The 26,862-nt window shown below is 44.0% G+C and overlaps 1 long non-coding RNA gene across 1 annotated transcript in view; it reads left to right on the top strand.

Moving 5' to 3' along the window:
- LOC125483394 overlaps positions 1-24,887 on the top strand; it is a 31,359-nt gene extending 6,472 nt beyond the window's left edge. The window contains exon 3 of the long non-coding RNA XR_007262339.1: positions 22,200-24,887. This is a non-coding gene — a long non-coding RNA (uncharacterized LOC125483394). The remainder of the gene's footprint in view (positions 1-22,199) is intronic.
- Positions 24,888-26,862: the final 1,975 nt, after the last annotated feature.

Below are 26,862 nucleotides of genomic sequence, written 5' to 3'. Positions count from 1 at the left end.
ATTCCTAATTGCCCTTGAGAGAACGTGGAGAGCATCCTTCTTGAATTGTAGTCCATGTAGGGTAGGTAAAATCATAGTGCTGTTGAGAATAGTTCCAAGATTTTGACTCAGTGCCAATGAAGGAACACTAATATATTTCCAGGTCTGTATGGCGTGGCTTGGAGGGGAACTTGCACATGGCAGTGTTCCCTTGTATCTGTTACCCTTTTCCCTCTAGGTGGTACAAGTAGTGGGTTGACAAATGCTGTTGAAGGAACCATATTGCATAGCTGCATGGCACCTGAACCCTGGTCCTTCTGGAGTGAAGTTATAAAATGATTTGTGGAATAGGTCTCCTGGTTGTGTAATATCAAGCCATAACAGCTCATCTTCGTAGCAAATGGAATTGGTGGATGATTGGAGGGGAAAAAGAATCTGTTTGCAAATGGAAATTGTGCCTATGAAGTTTTGTACGGTTTCATTATCAAGTCATGGGGATGTCAGCATCAGGTCACTTATTAAAATGCAGACTATCCAATTCAGCGGATGAGCAGGAAAATAATTTGTTGTGGTTAGGTGATTCCAACACTGGAATTGCCAAATCTAATCCAGTTTGGCATTGTCTTAATATCATAGTCAAACTGACTTTAAATTAATTTGATGAACTCTGAAGCAATGAATTTAATGATTTTAAAACACTTTTAATATTATTAAAGGTATCTTCATACCATTACTTCATTCAATAAACCGTGCCACATGAATTCAATTTCAATTACTAGTTTCATATTTTTGCTTTCCCATTTAAAACTGGCAATGATCCACACCAACAGTTTAAATTTTATGTTCTACAAGTCAACTTGTGTTCTTAGAAATTTGAAAGGGTTGGTGATGTATGGTGGCAACCAAGGAATAGACGAGGTTTCACCCACAGGTAAGCTGAGGCAGCCACAAAGTTGGGCATATGAAGATGAAGGTGCTGGTCTTAGAGATTACAGATATACTAGAAACTCTTCATGGTTTGGCTGAAATGTAACATTAAGGTTGTGAGCCATCTGAATCAGCGTTGGACAATTTCCAGGGAGAGGGAGGAGTCAGTGGTGAGGAAGTGAAATATATGAAAGGAAAGGAAGGCAAGCAGACTGGTAGTTTAACAACAGTGAAGAAGGGAAGAGACCTATTTTCTAGCTTCATAAGCCTCATCTTGCTTCTGCTGTCCTTTAGATTTCTCTTCAAATGAACCTCCCTCTTGTCAAATTTGAATCCAGTAAAGGAATTGAGAAGACTCCTCAATAGTTCATTTCTGACAGGTACCTATTTTGGAAAAATGATTGCATTTGCAGCAGTTGCACTGACTTTTCCCATCATTTTTTTTTTCTATCCATTTGTGGGATGAGGGCGTTGCTGGCTGATCAGCATTTCTTGCCCATCCCTAGTTACCCTTGAGAAGGTAGTGGTGAGCTGCCTTCTTGAACTGCTGCAGCCCCCCTGCTGTAGGTTGACCCATAATGCAATTAGGGAGGGAATTCCAGGATTTTGGCCCAGCAACAGTGAAGGTATGGCTATATATTTCCAAGTCAGGATGGTGAGTGACTTGGAGGTGGTGGTGTTCCCATATATCTAATGCCCTTGCCCTTCTGGATGGAAGTGGTCTTGGGTTTGGAAGGTGCTGTCTGAGGATCTTTAGTGAATTTCTGCAGTGCATCTGAGTGGTGGAGCGAGTAGATACTATTGCTGAAGTTGTCAGAGTTGTGAGTTGATATCTCACATTCCCACACATGTGATGTCATAGCCTCCTGAAATAATTGGCACTTCCAGAATAAATTGGGAGCTAAAAAGAACATCACTTCCCCATAGCAGTCAGTGTCGTGGCCTCCTTACCAATTAATTTTATGGGTTTAAAGGAAAGATAGGTGGCCTTCAGAGAGCTTACTGTTTGCATCGGACTAATCAATTTACCCAGAGGCTGGCTTTCTCTATCCTAGACTACATTGCCTAATATTAGTATATCATGTAACATTTCCCAGCTGTCACCAGCAGATATAGTGCACTTGGATCTCCAAAATGCACTTGAGAAGGTGCTACGCAAAGGGCTATATGCTATCTTAGACTGAGTTCAGAAACAACATCGAGGTAAACTTAATCAAGTTTACTGGAGTTTGTGTGATATCAAGATTATATATGTACTGCTATGATCCTGGCATGCCAAATTTATGATCTGGGGATGTCAATGGGATACTAATAATATTATTATTAATCCAGAACCCATGCTAATGTTCTGAGCATTCTACAAAAGCTTTGGATCTTGTCAATATTTTGGCAATAGTACTGAAAGCTTTAACTCCTGAACTTGATGCGCCTTTAGCCAAACTATTCTAATACTGCAAGACACTTGTCATCTACCTGTGATATGGAAAATTGTACAGGTATATATTCTATACACAAAAAGCAGGACAAATCCAACCTAGATTGTACTGCCATCAGTTTGCTTTCAATCATCAGTAAAGGCATCGGTAGTGCTCTTAAGCAGCACTTGTTTAGCAATAGCCTGTTCACTGATGCTTTAATTGAGTTCTGCCAGGACCAGTCAGCACCTAACTTCATTACAACTTTGATTCAAACATAGACAAAACGAGCTGAACCTCTGAGGGTAGGTAGTGTGCCTGTGACACCAAGGCTGCATTTGACTGGAGCATCAGAGAGCTCTCTTCTGGTTAGAATCATAGCACAAAGGAAGATAATTGTGGTTGCAAAAGGACAGTCATCTCAGCTCCGGGAGATCTCTTCATTCCTCTATCAATGACCTTCACTACTTCAGAAGTGAGGCTGTGTGCTGATGATTGCATAGTGTTCAACATTATTTGTGACTCCTCAAATAATGAAGCAGTCCATGTTCAAATGTAGCAAGACCCGGATGATATGCAGGCTTGGGCTAAGAAGTGGCAAGTAACATTTGTACCACACAAATGCTAGGCAATGGTCATCTCTAGGAAAAGAGAATCTTACGATTGCCTCATGACATTCAATGACATTACCATCAATGAATTTCCCATGGTCAACAACCTGGGTATTCACTAAAAACAGAACAGGACTACCCATATAAGTACTGTGGCTATAAGAGTAGGTCAGAGGCTAGGAATCCTGCCATGAGTATCTCAATTCCTGACTCCCAATGCCTAATCTATCATCTACAAGGAAGAAGTCAAGAATGTGATGAATGCTTCCTACTGGCCTGCATAATTGCAACTCTAATAACACTCAAGATGAATAACACCACCCAGCACAGAACAGCCCACTTGATTGGCACCACATCTCGAACATTCACTCCTTCCACCACTGCACACAACAGCAGCTTAATGTACTGTCCACGAGATGCACTCCAGAAATTTATCAAAGCTTATTAGATTGCACCTTCCAAACCCATGACCTTTATTATCTAGAAAGACAAGGGCAGCAGATGTATGGAAATACTACCATCTGCAATTGCCCCTCCAAGCTATACATCATCCTGAGTTGAAAATTTATTGCCATTCCCTTACTGTTGCTTTATCTAAATATTGGAATTCCTTCCCTAACAGTACTGTGAATATATTTACACCAAATGAATAGGGGGAGTTCAATAAAACTGCTCACTACGACCTGAAGGGTAACTAGGGATGGGCAATAACTGATGGATTCAAATTCCCAGCATGGCACATAGTGAAATTTCAATTCAGTAATCATCTGGAATAAAAAGCTAGCCTAATGGCAATGATGTAATCATTAAGTTAGCATAAAAATCTACCTGGTTCACTAATGTAAGTTAAGGGCTGGGTCTGGCCTGCATTTGACTGTAGACCCAAAAAAATGAGGTTAACTTTTAAATGCCCTCTGAAATGACCAAACAAGCCACTCACTTCAAAGACAGTTAGGGATGAGCAATAAATGCTGGTATAGCCAGCAACACCTACATTCCAGGAACAGATAAAACAAGTTAATTTTTTTTGTTTAAAGTAGGCAAAGTTTGAAGTTCCAGTTACTTACTGATCTAATTAAAATGTAAAGCTCCACAGTCTTGAGCAAACAAAATAAACTTTATAAGGTTAGAAAAAGTAAAAATTAATATGACGTGAAATGTGAATTAATAGACAAACTGCTTGAAATTACCACAGTGCGCATCACATGTCAGATGCAGTTAAGACAGTTCCCATGGATTTCTTTGTACCCCATCCAGATGTTAGAACACGGTGAGTTACGAAATCTTATTATATTTTTGCCACCTTCAAAAGGGATTCAGATTCTTTGCTTTGAATATCTGGAGTCCAAATTTCCTTAAAAGCTATACTAACTTGGGCTGCCTCAATGATAGCTATCCTCTTGGTGGTTCACAGTGTGTCCCACTGAACTCAAAGCTCTCCTTCCTCAAATTCCAGCACAATTCAGGCTCTTCTGCAGACCGCTAACTTTACTAAGCTGGTGTCATCCCTGTGCTTCTTTGAACTCCAGTCTCCAAGCTGCACTAAACAAAGACTGCTCATTGGTTTCCTTCAGTTTCAACTCTCAGCTGTACAAAACAGTTCCTGGGAGCTCTACCCCTCAGCATCACAAGCCACCAAACACCACCTGAGACTTCTCCTGAGCCTCAACTGCACAAAGCTACCAGATGGCTCTAGGGATTTCAGTGAGGCCCCCCCGCCGCTCCAGCTCCTCGGAGTTAATAGCAGGGTTTCAGCTGTCTGGGTAAATCTTCCTTGGCTATTTCTTTCACCGATTAAAGCTGGTTGAGAACTGCAATGCCTTTGCCACCTTAAATTTCTTTTGCCCTCAAACAATTGACCAACTAACAGTTAAAAGGTAGCAACTTTCTGCTTTAACTGCCTCCAACCCACTGACTGAGTCAAATGGGTTTCCTTTTTCCACTGGCCTCGATCCTGTGGTCTCCTTTCACATCAATTTCCACAATATGGGGCACTGCAGTTAGAGTGGTCTGGCCCAGCCTATCTCTGCTGTTACAGTAGGATAACTTGGAGTATACACTGTCAAGTTGACATGCATATGCCAGGACTCCCAAGCCATGTGGAAGTTTGTGTTTTCAGCCTTGCTGAGCATTTCCTGAATAAACCTTTTTGGCATTTCTTCATAATATGACATACAAGTTAAGAGCAGAAGTTGGCCATTTGACCCCTTAAACCTTTTGATTACAATTCAATAATCAGATCTACCATGATTTTGGGGGCTCAACTCATGTCTAGCTCATACGCCCTTTGAGAAGGAAGTCAATCAAGAATCCATCTAAATTCAGAATTACAATATTCAAAGACCCATCCTTCTCTGGGGAAGAAAATTCAACAGACTAATGAACCTCGGAGAGAAAATAATTTTCCTCATCCCCATATTAAAGGGAGATCATTTACTTTTAAACCCTGTCCCTTTAGTTCTGGTTGTAGACTCCCATAAAGTGAATCCTTTCAGCGTTCATCCTGTCAAAATCCGTCAGGGTCCTGCATGTTTCATTTTAATAAGATTATCATCTTCTAAGCTCCAATGTATACAGGCGGAATATAGTCCAACCTTTTCTCATAATGCAGTCCCTTCATCACAGAAATCTCTGCTTCTAATTCCATTATGTTCTTTCTTAAACAAGGAAAGCAAAATTATCTACAGCACTATGTGGTTTCACCAATGCCCTCTATAACTGAGTGGAACTTCCCTACCTTTGTATTTAATTCCTCTTGGAATAAACAAATTCTGCAGTCCCTGTCCATTAAGTAACATATTGCTTTTTTATTACATTTTTTAACCAACCTGATGTTGTTGTACATCTCTGGAGCAGGTGGAACTTGAACCTAGGTCTTCTGGCTCAGAGGTAGGGACATTACTACTACACCAAAATCCCTTCCCTGCTTTTCTGTTCTTGGTTGTGAACAACCTGGTTCAGATGACAATGTAAAGTCATGAATTAGAATAGACCATATGACTCCCTAAAGCCTGCTCTACTATTCAGTGGAATAATGGCTGATAGTCCATCTCATTTCCATTTTCATGCCCAATTCCTATAACATTTTTCAATTAGGGTGAAGTGCCTGAGTGAAGCCCTAATTAAATACTCAGAAGTTTTGCAGGAAAGACTAGTGTGATGGACCAGACCAAACCCCTTCAAAATATTCATAAGGTAGTCTCGACTTAACTTTTTGTTATTTTAAAGGTAAATGCAAATTGTTGCATTCCAGATGCAATTTGATTGGCTAAACTACCGGATTTAAAGCAAACCACACTTTATTCATCCACTATGGTTAAAAAGCAACAAAAGAGAGAAGGAATTGGAATAATTTAACTCTACTGGAAAACCTAACAGAATAATAGATACAGTAACTATTACTAATTAACTGTTCCAACATAGTAACATGCCATAAACACACCCTTGGCAAAAGGTAAATTAAAAAAACAGACTGTCCCTTCAAGGGTGTCACGGTGGCTCAGTGGTTAGCACTGCTGCTTCACAGCATCAGGGGCCTGGGTTTGATTCCACTCTCAGGCGAGTGTGGAATTTACACGTGTCTGCATGGCTTTCCTCCGGGTGGTCTGGTTTCCTCCCACTGTCCAAAGATGTGCGAGCTGGGTGGATTGGCCATGCTAAATTGCCCATAGTGTTCAGGGATGTGTAGATTAGGTGGGCTATAGGGGGATGGGTCTGGTGAGATGCTGTGAGAGTCAGTGTGGACTTGTTGGGGCAAAGGGCCTGTTTCCACACTGTAGGGAGTCTAAGTCATATCTGAGGAGGAAAGAAAACATTGAGGAAATTTCTGAGAGAATGTAGCAGCCGGGAGAGATTTACTGCAGCTTCCACACCTGCTAAGACCCCAGCAACAACTGCTGCTCCTGAAAAATACTAAAAAACAAAACTGAAAATCTTGGTTCTATGAGAGCTTTGCCACACCCTGTCAGGCTGCTTATATTGTTCCAACTTTAAAAAAAAAAATCCAAGAGCCCATGAGCTGTTTACTGTAGTGAATCTGGTAGACTGCTTGTTACATTGTCTTAAAACCTCTCTTTAAAAGAAAACCGGACAAAATACACCTCTTAAAGCCACAATGTCATCACACTAGGGACAATCAAAGGAGCCAAGGCCACCTTATATGTTGACCAGGAAGAAATTCCACAGTTCGGCAAGACTTACCTCGTGCCACTTGCCTTACGTGCAAAAGTAACGGCAGAAATCGGGTGGCTGGAAAGTGAAGGAATGACCAAACTGGTACAATTGTGGAATGGGCAGCACTGGTCATACTGCTTGTAAAGCCTGATGGGTCGGTCTGCCTTTGTGGGGATTTCAAGCAAATGGTAAACTGCTTCTCAGAGAGGACTTGTACGCAAAAGTGGTGGAGAGGCTGTACTTCATGAAGCTGGACATGAGCCATGCATATCCTGAATTGCGAATAGATGAGGAGTTCCAGAGGTGTGCCATAATTAATACCTATAAGGGCTTGAACTAAGATACCAGACTGCCTTTTGGGGTATCATCACCCTGTGCCATTTTTCAGCAGATGACTCAGATTATTTTACAAAGCCTATCCCAGGTTGTCACTTATCTATGACATGCTAATAACCGGGAAGATGGATAAAGAGAACTTGGACATAGCACTTAAATGTTTCTCCCAGGTGGGTGTATGCCTTATGAAAAAAAAGTATGTTCCAGGCACCAAAGTGACTGACTTGGGCTACAGAGTTGACCAGACAGGTTTACACCTGTTGGAAGATAAAGTGAGGGTGATCAAAGGTGCCCTACCTTCCATGTCAGTACTGGAGTTTAAGTCTTTCCTTGGGTTGATAAATTATTATGGAAAATTCATATGTAACCTAGCCTCCATCTAGGTGCCCTTACATGTGATGTTGAAAAAGGGTCAACCTTGAAAATGGTCATGAAGCCAAGAAGTAGCTTTTAGGGAAGGGAAAAAGCAGTTATCATCGTCGAAGGTGTTGGTCTACTATGATCCCAAGCGAGAGGTGGTGCTGACATACAATGCCGTCCTGTACAGTACTGGGATGGTGTTGGCTCACTGGCTGCTTAACAGAGAGGAACACCCAATAGTGTATGCCTCCTAGACTCTGGCTGATGCCAAAGGTCAATACACATAGAAGGAAGGTTTGGCGGTCATCTTTGGTGTGAAAAAGTTCCACCAATACTTTTACGGATGTAAATTTGGAGTTGTAATGGACCACAAATCCCTGATCGGACTACTGAAAGAAGACAAGGCCATACTGCCCATAGCTTCTGGTTGAATTCCGTGGTGGGTCCTTATTCTCAGTGCACACAATTACAAGTTAGAACACTGTACTAGAGGCCAACTGGCAAATGCGGATGCCTTAAGCCACTTACTACTGGCAGATACACCACTGGTGGTGCCTCCCTGGAAGAGTCTGCGCTGGTTTTAAATTTTCTGGACACCCTTGCAGTCCCACTGACAATATCTGACTGTGGACACAAAATGATCCCACCCTGACAAAACTAAAACAGCTAATGGTGATGGGCGAAGCAAAAGGGCCATCACAACCCAAATTGAAACCTTTCTGGACCTGGCAAGACCGTAGAGGATGACATATTATTACGTTGAGCAAGAGTGATTGTTCCGAGTAAGTGTTGCTGCCAGGTACTGTCTGATCTCCTCCAGGGTCGTCTGGGGGTTTCCATAATGAATTTGTTGGCAAGAAGTTATATCTGGTGGCCAGGATTGGATGCTGACATAGATGTGTTGGTGGAGCAGTGCCCAGTGTGTCGACAAGACAAACATTACTGCCATCAGTTCCCTGAAATTTGTGGGAATTGCCACAGTTACATGGACTCAGTTACATGGTGGCTATGCAGGTTGTTTCATGGGCTCAATGTTCTTGGTCATTGTGGATGCCCATCAAAGTTGTTGGATATGCTTAGTGTTCATTCGTCAAATTCAGGAGTGGCGATTGAGAAGCTGCGAGCTTCGTTCACAATTCAGGGACAATTGGATGTCATTTACCAGCAGGGATTTAGAGTACTTTCTAAAGTCGAATGGCATCAGCATGTTCTGACAGCTCCATACCATCCATCATCCAATGGTCAGACAGAAAGAGCAGTCCAAATGTTGAAGGCAGACTGAAAAGAAACAACCTACACCTTCACTCGATATCAAATTGGCTGGGATCCTGTTTGATTATAGGACCACCTGTCCTGCAGCTACTAGGATAACTCCAGATTTGGTGAAGAGAAGACTCCACATCAGCTTAAACCTAATATTCCCAGACTTGGGGGGGAGAGTGGAACAGTAGCAGGAACGCCAATGCCAGCCACTTGCCTCCTCAAAGCAAGAGAGACAGTTTACTTTAGAGGCCGAAGTTTTGTGTCGAAACCACAGAAAGGGCCCTGCATGGGTACGAGGCAAGGTCGACGGGAAGTCAAGTCTCATGACGTACAACGTTCGGCGAGGTGAGGTGGTCTTGACAAACATGTGGCTCACATGAAAGCAGCTACTTCGCAAACAGGGCAGGGGCAAAACATATCCGGCCCCTCAGAACAGCCAGAAAGACTGTCAGAAACCGTGGGTCCTCCCCCTCCATCTAGCTTCGAGGAAACCTCAGAGTCCGAGATGCAGTTGATATCCCAGCCTCGAAATTATTAGTGCCTGAAGAAAAGGAGGAATTTCTTCTGAGACACTCTAGGGGCAAGAGACAGGCTATGATCCAGTACACGCTGCCCATGTCTGAGTCAGAGCCAGAGGAACCGGACTTGGTATGAAAATGGCCCAGGAGAAGCTACAAGAAAAAGAACAGGCCTATGTTTCCAGACAAAGTGGAGGGAGGGGTGTAGTGTTTGGAACAAGATTGGCCAGGTGGACCTCATTGTGTATGATTTCCCTGATTGGCCCAGGTTAACAACCCCAATCGGGGTGCCCTGGCTGACAGATATAAACGGGAGTCTCTCGGAAGTCATCCCTCTTTCCTGTAGAGTCTGGGGTGGAAGGTGTTGCATGCAGCAATCCTGTGTAACCGCAGATTGCAGTGGTTCATAGACTCCCGGCCCAACTGTCTGTTTTACAGTGCTGTGGAGTCTGTGGACCATGTATATCTTGGGTGTGGGCGCTTTTCAGTTATATCAAAGACCTCCTTTTGTGTTTTTGGTTGCATTTCAGCCCCACGCTCCTGATCTTTGGGCACCCAGTACGGAGGGGGGCGCCAGGTTAGAGGATCTCCTCGTGGGTCTGCTCCTGGGCCTGGCCAAGCTGGCCACTAATAGGTCCAGGCAGTGGGCCGTGGAGGGGGTCGTTATGGCCAATTGCCTGCCCCTCTTCCGTGGCTATGTCCGTGCCTAAGTGTCCCTGGAGAAGGAGCACACAGTGTGCACTGGCACTCTCGATGCTTTTCGGGAGAGGAGGGCACCGCAGGGTGTGGAGTACTTTGTTTCCCCTACAAACACTATTTTGATTTGATCCCTGCCCCCTCCTCACTTTCTTTCACATAGGCATTGCCCCTTAGTGGCTCTGCTTGCCACTGGTTCCTTGGTTACATGGGGCATTTCCTCGTGGTGGATTATCAATAAAGTTATTTACGCACCTGGTGTTTTTACTGTGTCTCCCACCTCCACAAATGAAAGAAATATAAACAGGGGATTTAGAATCTCCTTAGTTCAAAAAAAAAAGAGACCAGAATCTCCAAGAAGAAAAAAAAAAGGGAGTCTCAGATTCATGTTAAAAATAACTGGAGTTACGGAGATTCTCCTTACTCTCAGGACCAGCTCTGAGCTAGCTGGTCAGAGTCTATGTACTATGCATATGTAAGTAAAGGTTGACTTGGTGACAGGTTACCGGCTTTGTTGGAGTTATTTCAATATCCCCCTGATTACTTCGGAGTCTAAAAATCTGTGGTGCTCAACCATGAAGATATTCAACAGTTGAACATCTGAAGTCCTCTGATGTAGTGAATTCTGAAGACTGAGACCACTGTGAATGAAAAAAAATTATTTTAGTTCAAAGTTATCAACAGTGTATCCCAAGATCCCCTTTGTTCTGGACTCTTCAGCTAGAGGAAGCAGTTTTCCATATTTACTGTGTGATACCCTTTCAGAAATGTTACTTAATGAGATTAATTCCTATTCTTACTCCGGGTATAGGCCCATTCTACTCAATCTCTTCTCATAGGGCAACACTCATCTCAAGAATCGGTCTTCTAAATCTTTGCTTCCTGTCTTAAGGGAGGTAGATCCTCCCTTAGGCACAGGGACTAAAACTGTACATGGTATTCCAGGTGTGTAATTTAGCTAAAGTCCTTTCCAATTGCAGGAATATTTCCTAATGTTAAAACTTCCTGATGAAGGCTAACATGGTATTTGACTCTAATTGCTTACAATACCTGTGTATTAACTCTGTTTTGTCTTCAAAGATGCCAGCATTTAAAAGTGTTATGTTTTTCTATTTTTCCGACTGAGTGAATGAGACTGCACATTTTCCCACATTAGGCTAATGTGAACCTTTTTTGTCCACTCATTTTTACATATACATAATCTGTTTGCAGACTCTGCCCTCTTTACAGCTTACTTTTCCACACAGCAATGTCTCATCAGCAATTTTGAATATATTACAGTGGGTCCCTTCATTTAAATCATTGGTATGGATATCAATAGCTGAAACTTTATCACTGATCTTTATTCCACCCCTAGATTAATAGACTGCCCCTTTATTTCTATTCCTTGCCTATCCTTTAGCCAAACATCGTTTCAGGCCAAAATATGAACCCTGTGCATCAGCATTTTAAGTGGTAATTATCAACATACCCTTAAAAAACCAGGTACATGGATGACATCCACTTGTTCCCCTTCATCTGTCTTTTAGTCACATCTTCAAAAATCTCAGTACATCTGTTAGGCCAATTTCCCTTTTATAAAAAGCACATTGATTGCATCTAATCACGAGATTTCTCTAGGCTATCACTTGCATAATGGTTTCCAGTATTTTCCCTGTGGTTGTAGTATGCAGATTGGAAATGGAGATGTTTACAATATCTAGAAATAGGAAATGGGGATGGTAAGAAAACTAAATTTACAGTTATAACAAACTGGGAAATACTGAATTTGAAAACAGGCTGATTTAATACAGAGGAACCAACAGTTTGGGAAAGAGGATTCATGAACATCAGTTAACATAGACATACTAAAGTACTGAGAATTGTGGAGGAGGTGTAGAGAGGCAGTTTTCTACAAATCATGATGGTTGGAAGGGATTTACAGATACAGTTGAATTGATTCTGTTGAAGTCAGCAGTACAATAGAGCAGGTGAGATCTCGGTCTCTATTTAGCTTGATAGATAGAGCACATTGTTTTTATTTGACCATGGAGTGTGGGCATTGCTGGCAAGGACATTATTCATTAGCTATCTGTAATTGCTCTGGAAAAGGTGCTGTTGAGCTGCCATCTTGAATCACCTAAGGGGTAGGGACATCCACAGTGCTATTAGGAAGGATTTTGACCCAGAAACAATGAAAGAATGTTGGTATAGTTCCAAGTCTGGATAGTGTGTGGTTTTGCGAGAAACTTGCAGATGGTGGTATTCCTATGCATCCGCTGCCTTTGATCTTCCAGTTGGTAAAGGTCATGAGTTTGGGAGGTGTTATTGGAGGAACCTTGGTGAGTTACTGCAGTGCATCTAGTAAATGATGCATACTTCTGCCATTAATGTACTGTTTCATCAATATTCAATGTTGAAAGTGTTGAAAGTGGTGATTGGAGTGCAGCCAAGTGGGTAAAGTGGAGCTTCTTGAATATTGCAGTATCTGCATTAATCCTATCAAGCAGAGAGTATTCAATCACAATCCTGGCATGTGCCTTGTAGATGGTGGGCAGGTATTTGAGACAAGAGAGGAATTACTGCAGAATTCTTAGCTTCTGACCTGCACTTTTTAATGTGGCAAGTCCAGTTCATTTTCTTGTTAATAAGACTATAATGAATAAGAACAGGAGTAATCCATTCGACCCCTCGAGCTTGCTCCATCATCAATAAGATCATTGCAAATCTGATGTTCCGCATGTTCATTTGTCCATTTTCCTGCCCTTTCCCTATAACCCTGGAGTCCCTGAATGAATGAAGAATCTATTTATCTCAGAATTAAATATACACAAGGACTCTGCCTCCATAGCTGTCTGTGGCAAGGAGTTCCAAATCTCTCAATCCTCTGAAATTAGCCAACCTTAATTCTGAGATAATGCCCTCTGGTCCTAGACTCACCCATCAGGGCAAATATTCTCTCAGCATCTACCCTATCAAGAATTGTATATGTTTCAATATTTAAATAGTTTCAAATTCCAATCAGTAGAGTCCCAACCTGTTTAACCTTAAGACAACCCTACATATTAGGATCATCCTAGTGAACCTTCTCTGCCTCCAATGATATAATATATTTGCTTAAATAAGTGGTTCAAATTGCTCACAATACTCCATATGTGGTCTCACTAGCACCTTGTACAGTTGCAGCAAAACTTCCATACTTATATACTTCAACCGCCTTGAAATAAAGGGTTGAAATAAAGCCTTCCTTATTATCTGCTGCACCTGTGTGCTGCTTTTTGTGTTTCGTGCTCAAGTACTAATAACTCCTAGGATGTTGATAACAAGGTATTCAGTGGCAGGTATATAGTTGAATGTCAAGGGGTTAGATTCCCCCTTGTCAGAACAAGTTACTGCCTCGGCATGTGTGGTATGACTGTTACTTGCCACTTATCAACCAAAACCTAGATGTTGTCCAGATCTTTCCGCGTATGGACATGGACCGCTTCAGTATCTGAGAAGTTATGAGTGGTGCTGAATGTTGTGCAATCATCAGTGAATGCCCCTAATCCTAACATTATGTCAGACAGAAAGTCATCAAAGCAGCAGAAGATGTTAGGTCTGTGGACACTGTCCTGACAAACACCTGCAGTGGTGTCCTGATGCTGAGATGGTTGATCTCCAACTACCACGGCCATCTTCCTTTGTTTAGGTATTATTACAGACAGCATTGTGTTTTTTCCCCTGATTCCTATTGATTCCAGGTTTGCTGGTGTTCGTCAGTGCTACATTCGATTGAATGCTGCCTTGATGTCATGGGCAGTTGCTCTTAACCTAACCTCAGAAGTTCAGCTCTTTTGTCCATGTAATGAAGTCAGGTTCCAAGTAGTCCTGGCAGAACCAATCAGTGGCAGTGAGCAAACTATTCCTTTATAAGCGTCTCTTGATAGCACTGTCGAGAATCCCATCCATCACTTTAATGATGATTGAGGCTTGAGTGATAGGGTGGCATTCAGTCAAGTTGGACCTGTCCTACTACTTCTGTACTTGACACTTTTCCACGTTGTTAGGCAAGTGTTATACTATTGTAAATTGTGTGTTTTTATGAAATGGTTGTCTGATCCCATTCACAGACACAGACTTCTTAAAATTGCTCAAAGACATTTCAGAATTAGATTGATAGTCAGATTCATATAAAATAGTTCATAACTGTATGGATGCATGTAAGAAGGCATTTTCATAGAAACCGAAGAGGTTGGCAAAGTAAGTGTTCATATAATTCAAACAGGAAGTGAACATAGTGGGCCAAAGCTAGATATTATTCACTCATTGCTAGTTATTATGGATGTTAAATCCTAGAGAGGTCTTGAACTAGAAGTTGCAATATACATTAAGAAATAATTATTAAGTATCTATCCAAGTGTTTTAATGGACAGATTACAGAATCTTGAACGCTTTACATCAACTTTGGTCAGTTGGCCAGATCAGTGGCACATGGAATTAAACCCTGATGAGATGAGATGTAAGGTGATGTTACTTCTTCCAAAGTTCAAGAGAATACTCAATGAATGGCAGGATATTAGGAACAGGGAGGAACAGAGGGATCTTGGGTGCTTGTACGCAAAGATGGCAGGGCATTTCAGTAGTGTAATTAAGAGGGCATATGGCGCATTTGCCTTTATTAGTTGAAGTATAAGAATAGAAGAGCAAGAAAGTTACCTTGGAGCTGTGAAGAAATTTGGTTAGGCCACAACTGGAGCACTATGTGCAGTTCGGGCTCCAGGAGGATGCGATTTCAGTAGAGGGGTCTGAAAGGAGATTCATCAGGATGTTGTCTGGAATAGAGCATTTCCCCTACGAAGCTTGGGTTGCTTTCTCTGGAGTGCAGAATGTTGAGTGGAAAATTGATTGGAGTGTATATGATTATGATGGGCATGGACAGGGTGGATGGAAAGCAGCTGTTCAGTCAAAGGGTAAAGAACAAAGAGGCATACATTTTACAGTGAAAGGTAGAAAGCTTAGAGGGGATTAGAGCCATAGAGATATATAGCACAGAAACAGACCCTCTGGTCTGACTTGTCCATGCCGATCAGATATTCAAAATAAATCTAGTTCCATTTGCCAGCATTTGGCCCATATCCCTGTAAACCCTTCTTATTCATAAATCCATTGGACGCTTTTTAAATGTTGTAATTGTACCAGCCTCCACCAGTTCCTCTGGCAGCTCATTCCATACACGCATCACCTTCTGTGTGACCCTAAGGTCCCTTTTAAATCTTTCCCCTTTCACCTTAAACCTATGCCCTCTAGTTTTGGACTTCCCTACTCCGAGGAAGACCTTGTCTATTTGCCCTATCTATGCCCTGATGATTTTGTAAACCTCTGTAACCTCAGTCTCTGACGCTCCACAGAAAATAACTCCAGTCTATTCAGCCTCTCCCTATAGCTCAAACCCTTCAACCCTGGCAACATCCTCGTAAATCTTTTCTCAACCCCTTCAAGTTTCATCGCTTCCTTCCTATAGCAGGGAGACCATAATTGCATGCAGTTTTCTAGTAGTGGACTAACCAAAGTGGACAAAAGGGTAACAGCTGCAACATGACCTCCCAACTCCTATACTTGATGCACTGACCAGTAGAGGCAAGCATACCAAACGTCGTCTTCAGTATCCTATCTACCTGTACTCTACTTTGAAGGAACTATGAACCTGCACCTCAAGGTCTCTTTGTTCAGCAATCCTCCCAGGAGCTTACCATTAAGTGAATAAGTCCTGCCCTGATTTGCCTTTCCAAAATGCAGCACCTTATATTTATCTAAATTAAACTCCACCTGCCACTCCTTGGCCCATTGGCCCATCTGATCAAGATCCCATTGTACTCTGAGATAACCTTCTTTGCAGTCCACTACACCTCCAATTTTGAAGTCATCTGCAAACAACCTCCTATACTCACATACAAATTATATATATAAATGACGAAAAGCGCTGGACCTAGCACTGCTCTTCTGGCACACTGCTGGTCACAGGCCTCCAGTCTGAAAAGCAATTCTCCACCACTACCCTCTGTCTTCTACCTTCAAGCCAGTTCTGTATTCAAATAGTTAATTCTCCCTCTAAATCTAACCTTGCTAACCAGTCTACCATGAGGAACCTTGTTGAATGCCTTATTGAAGTCCATATAGATCACGTCCATTGCTCTGCTCTCATCAATCCTTTTCATCATTTCTTAAAAAAACTGAATCAAGTTCATGAGATACGATTTCCCATGCACAAAGCCATGTTGACTATTCCTAATCAATCCTTGCCTTTCCAAATACATGTAAATCCTGTCCCTCAGTATTACCTCCAACAACTTGCCCACCACCGATGTCAGGCTTACTGCTGTATAGTTCCCTGACTTTTCCTTACCATCTTTCTTAAATAGTGGCGCCATGTTAGCCAACCTCCAGTCTTCTGTCACCTTATCTAACTATCAAGGATACAAACATTTCAGCAAGAAGCCCAGCAATCACTTTCCTAGCTTCTCACAGAGTTCTAGGATACCCCTGATCAGGTCCTGAGGATTTAACCACCTTTATGAATTTTAAGACATTCAGCAGCTCCTCCTGTATAATATGGACATTTTTCAAAATGTTGCTATTTATTTCCCCACATCATCCACAGTAGACATTGATGCAAAATATTCGTTTAGTATCTCCCCTAGCTTTTGCGGTTCCACACATAGATGACCTTGCTGATCTGTAAGGGGCCCTATTCTGTTCCTAGTTACCCTTTTGTCCATAATGTATTTGTAGAATCCCTTTGACAAAGCTACCTGATGTCCCCTTTTTGCCCTCCTGATTCCCCTCTTAAGTATACTCCATTATACTCTTCTAGGGATTTACTCTGTCTCTGCTGTCTATACCTGATGTATGACACTTGGTGTTTGCGATCCTGGCTCCAGGGAGGCAACACATCATTCTGATATCTCACTGTCAGCAGCAGAAATGTCTGTCTGTGCCTCCGACAATCGACTGCTTGGAACCTGGCGTACTCCACATTACATTATAGCCAGTCTCAGTGCTAGAAACCTGGCTGTCAGTGCTACATTCCCCGGAGACTCCATCACCCCTTACCTTTTCCAAAACAGCATACTTGTTTGAGATGGAGAGAGCCACAGGAGATTCCTGCATTAACTGCCTGCCTCTCCTACCTTTCCTGGAGGTCACCCATCTACCTGACTGTTTGTAAAAACCAAGTTACTGGAGAAACTCAGCAGGCCTGGCAGCATCTGTGAGGGGAAAAAACAGAGTTAACATTTCGGGTCCGGTGACCCTTCCTCAGAACTGATGGTGGCTGGGAAAAGGTCACTTTATATACAGAAAATAGGGAGGTGGGAGGGGTAGGGAGTAAACGATAGGATAGAGCCCAAAGAGAGAGAAAGACAGTTGGACAGACAAAGAAGTTGCTAACGATCAGGCTGGGAGGGTGAATTGTTGTTAATGGGGACTGTTAGTGACTAACAACAGGGGGTGTGTAATGGCAGGCTATGTGGTAACAAGGCCTGGCGTGTGGGGTAGGGGGCTGGGACATGGGAGAGTTTAAGCCCTAAAATTATGGAACTCAATATTGAGTCTGGAGGGCTGTAGGGTCCACATCCAGAAGATCATCAGACGCCATTTCTGCCACCTCCAGCGAGATGCCACCACCAGACACACATTCCTCTCCCCTCCCTTGCCCACCTTCCGCAGGGACCGTTCCCTCCGGGACACCCTGGTCCATACTTCCTTCACCACCAACACGTCCCCACAGCCCTATGGCACCTTCCCCTGAAACCAGCGAAGGTGCAACACCTGCCCATTTACCTCCTCCCTCCCCAGTATCCAAGGGCCCAAACATACCTTCCAGGTGAAGCAACACTTCACCTGCACTTCCCAGATTCTAGCCTACTGCATTCGCTGCTCACAATGTGGCCTCCTGTACATTGGGGAAACGAAGCATAGACTTGGCGACTGCTTCGCAGAACATCTACGCTCTGCTCGCAAAAAAAGGACCCTGAACTACCTGTTACCTGCCACTTCAACGCACCACCCTTCTCCCTGGCCAACGTCTCTGTCTCTGGCTTGCTGCAGTGTTCCAGCGAAGCCCAACACAAGCTGGAGGAACAACACCTCATTTTCCGCTTGGGGACCCGACAGCCCTCCAGACTCAATATTGAGTTCAATAATTTTAGGACTTAAACTCTCCCATGTCCCAGCCCCCTACCCCACACGCCAGGCCTTGTTACCACATAGCCTGCTATTACACACCCACTGTTGTTAGTCACTAATAATCCCCATCAACAACTATTCACCCTCCCGGCCTGATCATTAGCAACTTCTTTGTCTTCCAACTGTCTTTCTCTCTCTTTGGGCTCTATCCTATCGTTTACTCCCTATCCCACCCACCTCCCTATTTTCTGCATCTCAATTGATGTTTTCCCAGCCAACATCAGTTCTGAGGAAGGGTCACCGGACCTGAGACGTTAACTTTGTTTTTTCCTTCACAGATGCTGCCAGACCTGCTGAGCTTCTCCAGCAACTTTGTTTTTGCTCCTGATTTACAGCATATGCGGTTCTTTCGGTTTTTACCTGACTGTGTGGTCAGTTTATCTTCCTCCCTGCAACTGCCATCCATCACACCCCCTAGGTCCTGTAAATTCCTCATTGCCTCTAACTGCCACTCTAACCGATCCATGCGATCTGATAGGATTCGCAACCATGCACTCTTGCTGCAGACATAATCATCAGTAACAGGAAACACTCCCTAGTCTCCCACATCCAACAGGAAAAGCACATCACTCTACTAAAGACAACAAGGTGCAGGGCTGGATGAACACAGCAGGCCAAGCAGCATCATAGGAACAGAGAGGCTGACGTTTCGGGCCTAGACCCTTCATCAGAAGAGGGGGAGGGGAAGGGGGTTTTGAAATAAATAGGGAGAGAGTGGGAGGCGGATAGAAGAGGGATAGAGGAGAGGATAGGTGGAGAGGAAACAAACAGGTCGAAGAGGCGGGGATGGGGCCAGGAAAGGTGAGTGTAGGTAGGGAGTTAGGAAGGGGATAGGTCAGTCCAGGGAGGACGACAGGTCAAGGGGGCGGGATGAGGTTGGTCGGTAGGAGATGGAGGTGCGGCTTGGGGTGGGAGGAGGGGATAGGTGGGAGGAAGAACAGGTTAGGGAGGCAGGGACGAGTTGGACTGGTTTTGGGATGCGGTGGGGGGAGGGGAGATTTTGAAACTTGTGAAATCCACATTGATACCATTGGGCTGCAGGGTTCCCAAGCGGAATATGAGTTGCTGTTCCTGCAACCTTCGGGTGGCATCGTTGTGGCACTGCAGGAGGCCCAGGATGGACATGTCGTCTGAGGAATGGGAGGGGGAGTTGAAATGGTTCGCGACTGGGAGGTGCAGTTGTTTGTTGCGAACCGAGCGTAAGTGTTCTGCAAAGCGGTCCCCGAGTCTCCGCTTGGTTTCCCCGATGTAGAGGAAGCCACACCGGGTACAGCGGATGCAGTATACCACATTGGCAGATGTGCAGGTGAACATCTGCTTGATGTGGAAAGTCTTCTTGGGGCCTGGGATGGGGGTGAGGGAGGAGGTATGGGGGCAGGTGTAGCACTTCCTGCGGTTGCAGGGAAAAGTGCCGGGTGTGGTGGAGCTGGAGGGGAGTGTGGAGCGGACAAGGGAGTCACTATCCCTCTTCTATCCGCCTCCCACTCTCTCCCTATTTATTTCAAAACCCCCTTCCCCTCCCCCTCTTCTGATGAAGGGTCTAGGCCCGAAACGTCAGCCTCTCTGCTCCTATGATGCTGCTTGGCCTGCTGTGTTCATCCAGCCCTGCACCTTGTTGTCTCGGATTCTCCAGCGTCTGCAGTTCCTACTAACTCTACTAAAGGCCATCTTTGTACCTTAACGATCTAAAGACCCAGAAAATAGCAGTTTTTCTGCTCTAAAAACAGTGCTCCAGGCTAACTTAGTACCTATGCTTTTTATATTTTTAAAGTTTAATCAGGAGACAGATCTCAATAAAAACTTATAATCAAAAAAGAACTCACTATTGTAGATTTACAATAAGAAAGTAAGGTTACACTTTAAAACTAGCCACTTAACTGCCCCCCTGCTGTGAGCTCCCCCATACAGGTTTCTCCAAGGTCAGCTATGAATTTTGACGTTTGTTAAATTTTCTTAGACAAACTCTGATGGCCAGAGATACTTAAAACCAAACAGCAGAGGCAGTTAGCTGTGCAGGTTACTGCTGGGTCAGACAGCCATGTGGGTTTCCTGCTCCATTTTGATTCACTTTCCATGTGGTCACTGCCTTTGTCTCTCTTCTTCCTTTTTAAAGTGCAGTTGTTTTGATCTTTCTTTTCCTCAAAGTTCCAAGGCAATGCAACATCTTATAATACTGTATTTACTGCTCCTAGAATTTGAGGAAATCAGCTCCAACACTGAAATTGCCGTAAAAAGAGAGCAGCTCTTACAGCCACATATTTTCCCCCTTCTTCCACCTTGGCTTACCGAGAATCCTTGAAAATGTTTTCACCCAGTGGGTGGTGGAGGTATACAATGCGCTGCCTGGGCGGGTAGTTAAGGCGGGTAACCTCACAGCCTTTTAAAAAGTTCTGGGTTGAACATTTGTGTCATAACGTTCAAGGCTAAGGGCCTAGTGTGGGGAAGTAGAACTAAGGTAGGTACGGGTAGTTCTCCTATAATGCAATTGTTGCATTCTTACGTGACCTCGTGCTATAGAAATTCGCAATATAGGGAAATCGCTGTAGAAAATTGTGATACCTGTACAGCAGAAAGTTCGCGTTATACAAACACTATTCACATGCACTATTCATCAATCATGTTAGCCAATTCGTGTTAATGAAACACACGTTATAGCAGAACTATCTATAGTAGTATGTTTTTTGGCAGTACAGATGATGGGCTGAAGGACCTTGAAATAACCATTCAGAGACAGGCATTCCATTGCCATTCACACTTTTTGTACAAATGCATAGCCTTTGACAATAGTACTGCCTCTCACTCTCAGGCATTCAGCAACTCAGTATCTCTGACATTTAGCTTTTTATGTCAGCCAGACCTCCCTGATCAGATCAGATTAACCACCCCAATCAGGGAAGTCATATTCTATGAGCCATGGTAGACTTTCACTCCCTTCTTCCGGAGACCGAAGTGTCGAGGTAACGACTTCTGTCATGTGATTTAGATACTTCTGATTCAGAGGACTCCACCGAATCGTATTCCCGGCATTTTCAGGTAATCTGTCCTGTTGGTGGAGGGAATGAAGGATCAGTTGGCCCAGTTCCCAAAGAACATGGCCTCCCTCTTGCCTCAATTTACCTTGGCACCTGAGGCCAGTTCGAACTTGTTGCAGATTCTCATGTTTGATGGAGAGGGTGAATCAGTGGGAACCTCAAGTATTCCTGAAGGGATCATGGGGCAGAGCAAGTTATGTTCCCACACAGTCTGCGAATTTGCAGCTTTCAAATGGTTCACGTGCTTATTCAGGACAGTCACACCTACCCAAACTTTATAAGTCACTGTAGTGAACTCATATCAGTCATGCCTCTTACCTATGCAGGGCTAGTTCTGTGATGCTTGCACAAAATTTTGTTATTTTTATCAAACTCTGTCTCTCACTTGGTGGAATCTTGGTTTGGCATTGGAGTTCCTGATGACTTTTCAACCTCCCTCCCCAGGTCTGAGAAGATCAGACTGAGCCTGGTGCAGAAACTAAATATTAGCAACTCTGCCAGTGCTTTCTTTGAATTTGCATGTGGTGTGGTCCTATAATCGAACAAGAAAGTTGTATATGGTAGACTAAAGGTTGTTTCTTCAGTCCAATCTTCCAAGTTTTGGATCATTTTTTTTTTGCCAGGTCATTGGATGATGTCTGTTATGGAACTGTCCTAATATGTTGAATCCCATTCGACTTTCAGGAGTAACTAAACAATGGCTCGTCTTCTGTGATCTATTTCTCTGGGACGCCACGTGTTACAAAGGATGGGCACAATTTTTCTATCATTGTTCCAGTATTCGATTAATGGACTCTATGCATGTCAAATCACTTGCATACTGAGCTGCATACTGAGTATTCGGCACAGTCACCACGACTAAACAGCGGAGACCTGCAGGTTAAAGCCTCCCTGTACTTGGATGATGTTACAGTTTTCTGTCAGTGTTTAGACTTACGAGCATCTGTGACAAGTTTGAACTGGGCTCGGGTGCCAAGGTAAATTGAGGCAAGAGGGAGGCCATGTTCTTTGGAAACTGGGCCAACTGATCCTTCATTCCCTTCACCATCAGGACAGATTACCTGAAGATGCTGGGGAAAAAGATTTGGAGGGGCCAGGATGTGCATAAAAACTTGGGAGGAGCGCATTGCTAAAGTGAAGCAGTAAAACTTGGTCATCAGGTGCTCTCTGTTGTATGTAGCACAGGTGTGGCCCCTTCCCCAAAACTGTGGTTTTTGTCAAGGTTCGTCCCAGCAGTTCTGTGTCACGGGACTCTGTGCTCTACGATCTGTTCCCTGGGATGCACACCGAACAAACATCGACTGCGCCTGGAGGACCATCAACTCAGTGAAAGACGCTCTTTGGTCTGCCCAAAACTTGCTGGTCTTCCAATTGAAAGAGTTGACTCCAACTGAATGTGGCAGACTGGCGCATTCCACGGTCCAGGACTATGTGCTGATGGACACTTTAAAGCTTGGGGCAGCTGCAGCCAAGATGCAGTGGGGAAAGACCACCGTGTAAGGTCTTTCTGCCAAAATATAACGAGGTCCATCTAGCTATCAGACCCTCCCGATGCATCAGATAAATGCCTATCGTTAAATTATGAACTATAATTTAGTTTAACAATGCTAAATTCCAATGTTTGTTTTCTTCTCTGTGAGCAAAGGTGACATAGATCTGAACAGCTTCATTAACTGTGTATGTACATACAGATTTCCTTCAATGAATAAAATATATTTTTGCAATAAAAAAGTTCTGGAAGAAATCGGCGCAGTTGCCATGACTGAATAGCGCCGAATAATTCCCCAGTGATAAACAGAAGGAACAGCATCGAACAGAGGGTGGTAGAGAGACTCCACCAAGGAGCATTCTGGGAGAATCCTTATTTAATAGTTGAGAATCAGGAAAGCTTCCCAATCAAATCTGTAGCCAGGCAGCTTGCCTTGTTTTGTGTGTGTTGTATAGAGCCTTTTGCTGACTCCAAGGAAGAATGTGAGTCTGAGAGGGGTTACTGTTCCAGGCAGCAGAGGCCTGCAGGTCAAGGCCTCCCTTTACATGGATAATGTCGCCATTTTCTGCTCGGATCCGCTATAAGTGCGCAGTTGCAAGCATCTGCGACCAGTTCAAAGTGGTCTCAGGATCCAAGGTAAATCGAAGCAAGAACAAAACAATGTTCTTTGATAACTAGGTCAACTAATCCTCTGTCCCCTTCACTGTAAGACGAATACCTGAACAACATGGGAATATGGTTCAGAGGGGACGGGGCATACGCAAAATATTGGGAATAGTGCATCGTCAAAGTGAAGCAGAAACATCTTTTTGGAGCACTGCTCCCTCTCCATTGTGGGTAAAAACCTGGTCATTAGGTGTGATGCACTCTTTCTGTTGTTGTACACGGTGTAGATCTGGCCCAGCCCCAAAACAACACAGTTTCGATCAGCTGAGCCATCTTCTACTTCATTTGGAGGCCTAAGATGAGCCGTTTCTGCAGGGACTCCATGTACAGAGCTCTGGAGAAGTGGGAGAGGAATGTACCCAACATCACCCTCATCCGCTACATTTGTGTGCAGCTGCATTAAGCTGTGTGTTGTTCCTCGGTATGCAAACATTGTGTGACTATTGACTGAGGTTCTACCTGTTGCCGGTTTTGTGAAGGGTGGGACTGGCTTTGTTGCTGTGGAATGCTCGAAGTAGTTGGACTATTCTGTATCATCTGTCGTCTGGAGAAACTTGCAAAGAGAAACAGCTTTGACCACAAGTCCGGCAGGAAGTCGTCAGCACGTAGGATCGAGAGACTCTTCAGGAAAAGGAGAGGGTGGATCCCTGAGCAGACTGTCAAAGTCATTTGATAGATCGCTTGGCTGGTGGTGAGAAGGCCACTACCTGTGAGATGTTTCATGTATGCCCAGTTGGTTTGCACCACCGCACACTGCCCTCAAAGCGGCTGCAGGGGTGTTGAGATTGTCACAGGAAAGGAAGTCTGGAGAAAGATGCAGTGGTTTTCGTCAAGGCTCGTTCTGTGCAGCTCCATGACACGGGACTCTGTACTGTATGCTTGATCCCCAGGATGCACCTGAAACAAACATCAACTGCGCCTGGGGGACCATCATCTCAGTGAAAAATGCTCTTTGGTCTGCCCTAAACTTGTTGGTCTTCCAAAACAAAAAGTTGGCCTTGACTGAGTACTGCAGACTCGCATGTCCCGAGGTCCACAACCACGTGATAATGGACATACTAAAGCTTGGGGCAGCTGTTACCAAGCCGCAGTGGGAAAAGACCACAGTCTGAGGCCTTCCTGTTGAAGTTAAATTGGGGTCCCTTCAGTTATCAGACCCTCCTTGTGCCTCAAATATATGTAAATTATAGTATTGCGACTATAAGAGAGGCCTTTGATTTTTTGCATAGAGTCAAAGTCCAATGTTTTGTTTGTTTACTTGATATGCAACTATGCAGAACCAAACTGCATTTGTGACAATGTATCTATACAAAGAGATTTTTTATGAATGAAGTACTTTTTCGAAATAAAAGAAAATTCTGGGAGAAGTCGGCGCGTGTTGGAAGAACCTGGAAGAAACTGGCTTATTGATCTAGGGGTGCGATTCTCACTTTGGTGTTTCTATTCAAATAGTATGCAAGAGGTCCCGGGTTCAAATCCAGGATGATCTCTGGTTGTTTGGTTGTACTTTTATGGGTGGCGCGGTGGCTCAGTGGTTAGCACCGTTGCCTCACAACGCCAACAACCCAGGCTTGATTCCACCCTCAGGCAACTGTCTGTATGGAGTTTGCACATTCTCCCTGTGTCTGCATGGGTTTCTGCTGAGTGCTCTGGTTTCTTTCTACAGTCCAAAGATTTTGATTGGCCATGCTAAATTGCCCATAGTGTTTAGGGATGTGTAAATTCGGTGGATTAGTCATTGGAACTGCAGGATTACAGGGAAAGGGTAGGGTAATGGGTCTGGGTGGGATGCTCTTTGGAGGGTCCATGTGGATTTGTTGGGCCTAATTGCCTGTTTCTGCACTGTGGGGATTCTATGAACCCGGTGTCAAGGAATGGTAAGCCCCAAACATTACGTTACTGTAGCGTTTCCATCCTGCCCTCCTCCTCTAGCCAAAAAAAAAGAGAGATTGAGAGAGACTGTTAGAAAGTTTGTTGTAGCCTTGAAGGTACTTGGTCTGTTTGTAAAGACTGCATTGTAATTTAAGTGCCCAGTTAATTAGAAATTACCAGCATAATAGTTTGAGAGGGGCTACTGTGTGTTGGAAGTGCTGCCTGTTGGTACAAGTGCAGGCTTCGGTGAATACTGGGCTTCAGTGAGAAAGGCAAGCAAGGTAAGATTCTTTTATCTTCCTTAGTGTAAAGGGACGGAGATGGCAGTTAGGGCAGTGCTCCACCCGCCAGATATGGGGGAGATCAGTGAGCAGTCTAGTGTCCCTGACGACTATGTCTGCGGGAGGTGTGACTGGCTGCAAGTCCTCACAGACCAGATTATTTGGTTGGACACATTGAGGAGCATACAGGGCACAGAGAGTGTGATAGACACTAGTTACGGGATCAGTCAGGCAGATGGGTGACTGCCAGAAGAGGCAGGCAGGTAATGCGGGCGACTCCTGTGGTTATTCCCCTCTCTAACAGGTATACTGTTTTTGATACTGTTGTGGGTTGGAGTGGTGGGGAATAGCCTCTCAGAGCAGTATATGAGCAGCAGCCAGGCCTGTGGCACCACAACTGCTGTGGAGCAGAGTCAGGCAAAGTCCAAGTGAGCAATAATGGTAGGAGTCTTGCTAATTTGGGGTACAGACAGGCGTTTCTGTGGCTGTGTTCAAGACTCCAAGATGGTTTGAACCAGGGTCAAGGACGTCTCTGAGTGGTTGCATGGAATTCTTAACGGAGAGGGTGAGCAGCCAGAGGTGGAAGGGCGCATTTCTGAATGGAGGGCTGTGACTAGTGGTAATCCTCAGGGATCAGTATTGGGACCTTTGCTGTTTGCAATATATATAAATGATTTGGAGAAGAATGTAACTGGTCTGATTAGTAAGTTTGCTGATGACACAAAGGTCAGTGGAATTGCAGATAGTGATTAGGACCGTCAAAGGGTACAGCAGGATATAGATCAGTTGGTGACTTGGGCAGAGAGATGGCAGGTGGAGTTTAATCCGGAAAAATATGAGGTAATGCATTTTGGAAGGTCTAATCCAGATGGAAAATATACAGTAAATGGCAGAACCCTTAACAGTACTGATAGGCAGAGGGATCTGGGTATACAAGTACACAGGTCACTAAAAGTGGCAACGTAGGTGGAAAAGGTAGTCAACAAGGCATACGGCATGCTTGCCCTCATCGGCCGGGGCATTGAGTTTAAAAATTGAC

Source organism: Rhincodon typus, chromosome 6 (assembly GCF_021869965.1).
Source record: "Rhincodon typus isolate 14 chromosome 6, sRhiTyp1.1, whole genome shotgun sequence".
Lineage (NCBI taxonomy): Eukaryota > Metazoa > Chordata > Chondrichthyes > Orectolobiformes > Rhincodontidae > Rhincodon > Rhincodon typus.
The sequence above is the reverse complement of the archived record's forward strand: the minus strand, read 5'-3'. Positions and strand labels throughout refer to the sequence as shown.